Raw genomic sequence first — 7872 nt, forward strand, 5'->3', positions numbered from 1 at the left:
GATTATAGATTCTGGATCCACTAACCATGTATGCACACTTTTGCAGCTACTTAGCAATTGGACACCAGTAAAGAAAGGCAAGGTGAAGCTTAGAGTCGGAAATGGAGCGTTCGTGAACGTTGAAGCAAGAGGACAAGATCGTCTAAAATTTGGAAATAAATATTTAGTTTTATATAATGTTTATTTTATTCCAAACTTTAGTTGGAATTTAATTTCATTTTCTTTATTACATCAACAACATTTTGCTGTAACTTTCACAAGTTTTAATATATCAATTTCATTAAATGGATGTGAATTGTGTGTTAGATGTATGGAAAACGGGCTATAACTTTTACGACCCATCAAACACTTCGCTTTCAATAACGAGTTATTTAAGGTAGCTAGATCTAGGACCGCCAAATGACGAAAGATCGATAACGATAACATGACGTATCTTTGGCATTTCCGACTTGGTCATATTAACTATGATAGGATCAAAAGACTAACAAAGGTTGGGCCTTTAAAAGAACTCACAATGGGTGACCTACCTGTCTACGAATCTTGTCTTGAGGGTAAAATGATTAAGCATCCATTATCTGCAAAAGGAGAAAGGGACATAGAACCACTAGGGCTTGTTCTGTTGGAAAACTTATACATGATCTTTATTTATTTTCATGTAGATCTAATATTAAACAAATTAATATGAGATAACCTAGAACATGTTTCTAAAATTGAATTCAAAGAGAAACACTGATAAGAATACTTACAATATACACAGCGGAATGAATGAGTCATTCCTTCAATTTCTCTAACCCTTGTATCCTTTCTGCCGCAGAGTATTATCAAGAAACTGAACTGATCTTCTATTTTCTTCACAATCTTCCAAAGTATCCTTATAATCACCTAGACTAGAGTGGGCAATTCTCAACACATGAGATAGATACAGAGAGAATAAGAGAAAATAACAAAGAGGCTTAGAAAAGGACTTGTGTTTAGAGAGAATCTAAAACCTATCAGAAAATCTCACTTTTGAACTTTTGTTTTGACTTCTCTCTAAGCACTACTTTTATAGACTCAATTAGGCCATTTAATTAAATTAAAAAATCAATAAAATAATAGTCAATTTGAAGCCCTAGGTCGAAATTATCATGGGATTTAGGCTCGTGAAATTTCCCATTTGATTATAAGCCCATTGGACTTAAAATCAAGGCTTATATTATTTTCTATTGATTTAATTAATTAAATAATTATTTAAATCCTTTATCAAATTAATTATTTATAATTTGAACCTTGATTTAAACTAATTTATTAATTTAGATACCAATTTATCTTAATTAATAAATTTGCCACAATTTCTCTTTTCTTCTCAAAATTACATAACTCTATGAAACTATCCAAAATTGACTTGGTCAACTTTGATAATTCTAATTGATAATTAAATCAATTAATTGAGACTATCTAGATGATTTTGTCCAAGGTACAATGGGGACCATGGGCCTATGAAATCAAGCTCCAATAAGTTATCATAATCTAACAAATAAATTTACTAACTTATTAATTCCTCGTGACTCCACTATAGACTCGGAATTGTACTCTTGAATTCATAGAACACTCTATAACAAATATAGATACGCTATTAATTATCCATTGTTACAACCATAATTGTCACTCAATCATCTATAGACGGTCTACAACGAGATAGGACTAAAATACTGTTTTACCCCTCATTGTATTTTATCATTAAAACACTTAGTTCCTTGTAAATGATATTTCAGTAAACTAATTTAATTACTGAAATGAGATCTCATTCATTTAACACCTTGAACCAAACTAAAAGGAAACCATTGTTTCACTTCTTCATCAGAAGCTATAGATGTTCATATCTATGATTAACACTCCCACTCAATTATACTACCGAGTTTCCAAGATGTAAGTATGGGCTAGTCCGTAGGGTAAGATGGTAACGAACAAGTCAAAGAACTCAAATAATACAATCAGTTAGAATACTAACACTCAGAATTGAGATTGAATTGACCTATGGCAACTATATGATATGACTAGAATAGATAATAACGGTATGTTTACTTATCTTATCAACTGTCAATATCAGTTCTGTCCGATGTGACAAATACATCCGATCTTATCTACTTTACTAATGTTTTGGAAAGAACATAACACCACAATGTGTAAGTAGATCATATCGTAGATTGGCAAGTTAGTGTAAATCCTGTGCACTGACTAATCTTAGGACTAACTTATTTTGAACATATAATCATATTTATATTCCACTGTGATTACGTCACTATAAATACGATTAGCTATATGCTCAGGATTTAATAGAAGTTTATATTAAACAAATAATCATTAAAATAAAACATGTGAGCAAAGTGATTGACCAAGTCAAAAAATGATTTCTATTATTTTATTGATAATAAAATGAGATTACAAAGAATTTGGGTTTTAATTAGGGCATAAAACCCCAACAGGTTCATTCAGATGTCTGTGGACTACTGAATGTTCAAGCGAAGGGTGGTTATGAGTATTTGAGAAGTTTAAAGAATACTTTGCAATGGCTCAAAACCAATTAGGTAAAACGTTAAATATCTTGCGATCTGATGGGGGTGGAGAATACATGGATATGCAGTTCCAAGATCATTTAGCTGAACATGGGATATTAGATCAACCATCTGCCCCAGGTACTCCGCAACAAAATGGTGTTGCGGAATGTCAGAATCGCACATTAATGGAAATGGTTCGGTCCATGATTAGTTATTCAACTCGTCCGATCTCTTTTTGGGGACATGCCATACAGACCGTGTGTGACATTTTAAATGTCGTGCAGTCTAAAGCTATCTCCAAAACACCATGCTATGGTCGTGAACCTAATTTTCGTCATTATAGAATCTAGGGGTGTCCCGCTCACGTCGTGAGGAAAAAGGAAGGAAAGTTAGAACCTCGAACTGAAGTTTGCTTGTTTGTTGGCTATCCTAAAGGTACTCGAGGTGGTCTATTCTACAGTCCACAAGATAAGAAAGTGTTTGTTTCTACAAACGCTACTTTTCTTGAAGAGGACTACATGTCTAATTTCAAACCTCGTAGCAACGTAGTCTTGGCAGAATTGTAATCTAACTTAGCCATTCATACTATTCTGATTCCATCAACGCAAGTTGATAAAAACGAAAATATTCCTATTGATCTTCCTCAAGTGATGCAAGTCGAGATTAACGAGGAAGAACAAAAAACCACAGTTCCGGTTCAGACAGTTACGATGCCTTGTCGTAGTGGGAGGGTTTCTGGTACCCCGGTCCACTATCGTATGGATGGTGAAACCAACATGGTAGTTGGGGACACACGTGATGATGATCCGTTGTCTTTCAAATAGACAATGGGTAGTGCTGATAAGGATTTTTGGCTTGAAGCCATGAAACAGGAAATGAAGTCCATGTACTCTAACTCCGTCTAGGATGTTGTGGAAGCACCTAGTGACTTTAGGGCCATTGGGTACAAGTGGATCTACAGAGAGGAGCTAATGGAAAGGTCGAGACTTACAAGGCTTGACTAGTGGCAAAGGGTTATACCAAGAGAGAAGGAGTTGACTATGAGGAAACTATTTCTCTGGTTTGCATGATAAAATCTATTCATATAATCTTATCCATAGCCGTAGCTCTTGATGATGATATTTGGAAAATGGACGTCAAGACAGCGTTCCTTAACAGGAACCTAGATGAAACCATTTATATAGATCAACCAGAAGGGTTTAAAGTAACTGGACAAGAAAAGAAAGTGTGCAAGTTGAATTGGTCTATTTATGGACTTAAGCAAGCTTCATGTACCCAAAATCTAAGGTTTAATGAAATCATTAAAACCTATGGTTTTAAGCCGAATGTTGACGAGCCCTGTGTTTACCAACTCAAGGAAAACGACATTGAGGTATTCTTGATTCTCTATGTGGATGATATCTTGCTCATTGGAAACAATGTCAAGAAATTATCAGACATAAAGAACTGGCTGGGAAATCAATTCCAGATGAAGGACTTGGGTGAAGCAAGTTATGTTCTTGGTATCCAGATTTTGAGGGATAAAAAGAACAAAAATTTGGCTCTATCTCAAACAGCTTACATAGATAAGGTGCTTGAGCGTTTCTCTATGAAATATTCAAAGAAAGGAAGTTTACCGTCCCGACATGGAATCCATCTATGTTGAAGATAAAGATGAAATGAAAAGGACTCCTTATGCATCTGTAGTTGGAAGTCTAATGTATGCTATGTTGTGCACTAGACCGGACATCTGCCATGTAATGGGAGTTGTGAGCAGATACCAATCAAACCCAGGAATGGAACATTGGATAGCGATCAAGCACAAACTGAAATATCTTGGATGAACTAGGGATTATATGCTAGTCTACTTGGGTGGAATTCTGAACCCAATAGGCTGCATCGATTCTAATTTTCAAACTGATGTCGATGATAGGAAGTCAACTTCTGGAATGGTGTTTACTCTTGGAGTTGTAGTTATGATATGGAGAACCGTTAAGCAATCCACGATCTCAGATTCTACCATGGAGGCTGAGTACATAGCTGCCACTGAGGCAGCTAAGGAAATAGTCTGGCTGAGTATACAGATCTTGGTGTTATACCAGAAATGGATAAACCCTCATTTTGTATTGTGACAACAATGGGGCGATAGCCAATTCTAAAGAACCTCGGAGCCACAAAAGAGCGAAGCATATAGAGAGGAAGTCTCACATCATCAAAGAATATGTGGCAAGGGGAGAAATGAAGGTCATGAATATTCCATCTGAGGACAATCTTGCAGATCCCTTCACAAAGACATTGGGAGAGACAACTTTTCTAAAGCATATAGAGGGAATGGGTTTGAGAGAAATGTCGCATTTGTTTTAAAAGTGCAAGTGGGAGTTTGTTGGGTTTTATGCCCTTATAAAACCATATTTCTTATGTAATTCATTCATTATCAACAAAGTAGTAGAAATCATTTTGTTCAATCAAATTGTGTTGTTTACATGTTTTATTCATTGATTAATTATTATTAATACTGTTGTACCCTGATTTTAGCACGAGTTCATTCACCCAGCTCGGGTACAGCTGGCAGATAAATACACAGAGAAATGACTAAAGCAAATAATATCTACTTATTATCCATGTGGACAACTCGAGATTCATAGTAATCATATGTGGTGTTAGGTGGCCTGAGTTCATCCCGAACTAAGGATATGATGGCTGTGAAGCGCGAGCTCGGAATATTAAATAACTGTCGAAGCACGAGCTTGGAGGAGATATCCAGCTCGTGGTAATTCTAGTATATTGCATACTCAGAGATCCCCAGAGACTCGGGATCCCCTTTATACGTTTATTTATGACCAGGCTTTCGTATTTATTATTCGAGATAACAAGAATCTGTTATCTTGTTATCAAATCATATCCCAATATAAATGGGAATTATTTGTATTAAATGTAGACATTATGTAAATATGTGATTGACTCATGCTGTAACGCCCTGGGTAGCCAAGACCGTTACACTGTGTGTTTATAAAGGTGCAAGACTTGCTAATCAAGTCGCTTAGTTTAAAATGTGTCACTAAAACCATTATTGAACTAGGGTTAAAAGATTTTGGTCATAAAAGATACATTTCATTTAAATAAACACTTCATACATGGGATCCCAAAAGAAATAGAGTTTAAATGACAGTTTATAAAAATTTCAGGGTTATATACAACTACAAGCCACTCTAAGGGAAAAATAGACATTTAAGGTTATTCTGTCCCTGCCCATCCCTCAACCGTGGCGGCCGAACAACTGACTATGTACATTCCGCCTCTAGAGCTTTCCAAATCAGGGTTGATCCAGCTTACCCTTGCCTTTACCTGCACCACGTAGCACCCATGAGCCAAGGCCCAACAAGAAAACTATAACATCTATAACCATGTCATACAATAACCAGGGTCGACGCCCTTAGGTTGCACCCTCTGTTTATCCCACTGACACCGGTCCGCTTAAACCGAGCTCAGTGAATATTAAGCTGCCCTCAGCTACTAGTGGCCGAGCTGCGTCCTGTGCGCCAATATTAATTTTGGCACTCTTAGGCCGTTTATTTCATGTTCACATGGCATAATACCATCATACAATATTGCATACAAATTTAGGGAACCCTTAGTCCCAACATAGTCACACAACCGGGTGCAGTTTTCTTACCTTTAATTCCAAATGCTTTGATTAAAAAAGTCAACCCTCGAGCACGATCCCGTCCCAAGCCCTACCGAACACCTAGTCATAACCATGATAAATGATTCCATCAATAATAAGTGAATAAAGGTTTCCAAACCAAGTTCTAGCCTTCGGAACATCGAATTCCACCAAACACAGTAGTGGAATCGATCCCGAGCACCCTAGGTTAAGTTCCCGCACCTAAAACCTTCTCAAAGTCAAAAATTCCCTTAAGAGCTGCGACCCTAAGCCCTCCATGCCGCGATCCACCTCCAACCAGAGGCCCAGCCTCCCCAAGCAGCAGAGACACGCTATGACCCTAAGCTTCCCATGCCACGACCCGCCCTTCTTTTTGGCTCCCATCTGTTTTAGAGGGCCGCGACACACCAAGAACAGAGTCGCGACTCGACCCCTTCAAAACCAGAAAAATCACCATTTCCAACAACCAAACCTCAATCAAATTAACCTAAAACCATCCCAATGCCATAATTCAATTGTCACAAACATCCTAACATGTTCCCAGCAGCAAAACCCAACAAGAACCTAGCTTAAATCCTCATCCAAAACTTCAATTCAATCTTTAACATCAAAAACCCAAGAACACTAAAACTAAGCCAAGAACTACATAATTAAATGGCTAAAATCATATTTCAAAGCTTACCTCAATTGAATATTGAATCCACCAAATTGCTACTTAGTTACTCCCCGAAATTCCAGCTCAAATCCTTGAGTTTCTAGCCCAAATTTCCCTTGGTTTCCACAATTTAACTTGAGAGAGTTTCTAGTGGAAGCAAGAGTGAGAGAGAGAAGAGTCGGTTTTGGAAAAGTTCTATCTATTTCCTTTGTTTTGTTTTATCTAACTTAAGTTACTTAAGTTAATCCCAAGGCTCGGGGTACCAAAAACATCCCTGAGGGAAAAATGGTAAATTTCCCCATTATTCCCTCATAAACTCTCTAACTTCAAATATATCTCCAAATATTTATTTTCATAACCCAATAACCCAAATAAATATCTAATACCCAAAATACCCCTTGACTCGCCCCGAGTCAGGTATTGGGTCCCGTTGTGACTTTCCCGCTAACTGGCTCCCTAGAATCGCCTCGAGCCGAACGCTGCAAATATATCCACATAATAATGTGGTCTCCACAATTATAACAAATAATCACATTTATCCCCTCAACGGGCCAAAATTACAAATATGCCCCTTTAAGCTAAACAGGGCCTACATGCATACTAATACCCATAAACATGGCCCCACTGTCCTGGGTAAACCTCCCATGAAGTCCATTGTAACATCCACCCATTTCCACTCAGGGATACCCAAAGGTTGAAGCAACCCCCCTGGTCGATGATGCTCGATTTTCACCTACTGACAGGTCAAACACCTGGCCACGTACTCCACTACATCTTTCTTCATCCCAGGCCACCAATACAATGTCCGTAGATCTTGATACATCTTCGTGGTACCCGGATAAAGTGAGTACGGTGTAGTATGGGACTCATCTAATATCTCTCATCTGATCCCTACATTAGCTGGAACACAAATCCCCCTGATACCGTAGCATAGAAACCTCAGAAATAGAATAGTCCTTAGCTACCCCCGCTAAGACCTTCTCTCTAATCTCCTGTAACTGTGCATCTACCAATTGACTCTCCTTGATCCGCTCTAG

Source organism: Humulus lupulus, chromosome 5 (assembly GCF_963169125.1).
Source record: "Humulus lupulus chromosome 5, drHumLupu1.1, whole genome shotgun sequence".
In the NCBI taxonomy this organism is placed as follows: domain Eukaryota; kingdom Viridiplantae; phylum Streptophyta; class Magnoliopsida; order Rosales; family Cannabaceae; genus Humulus; species Humulus lupulus.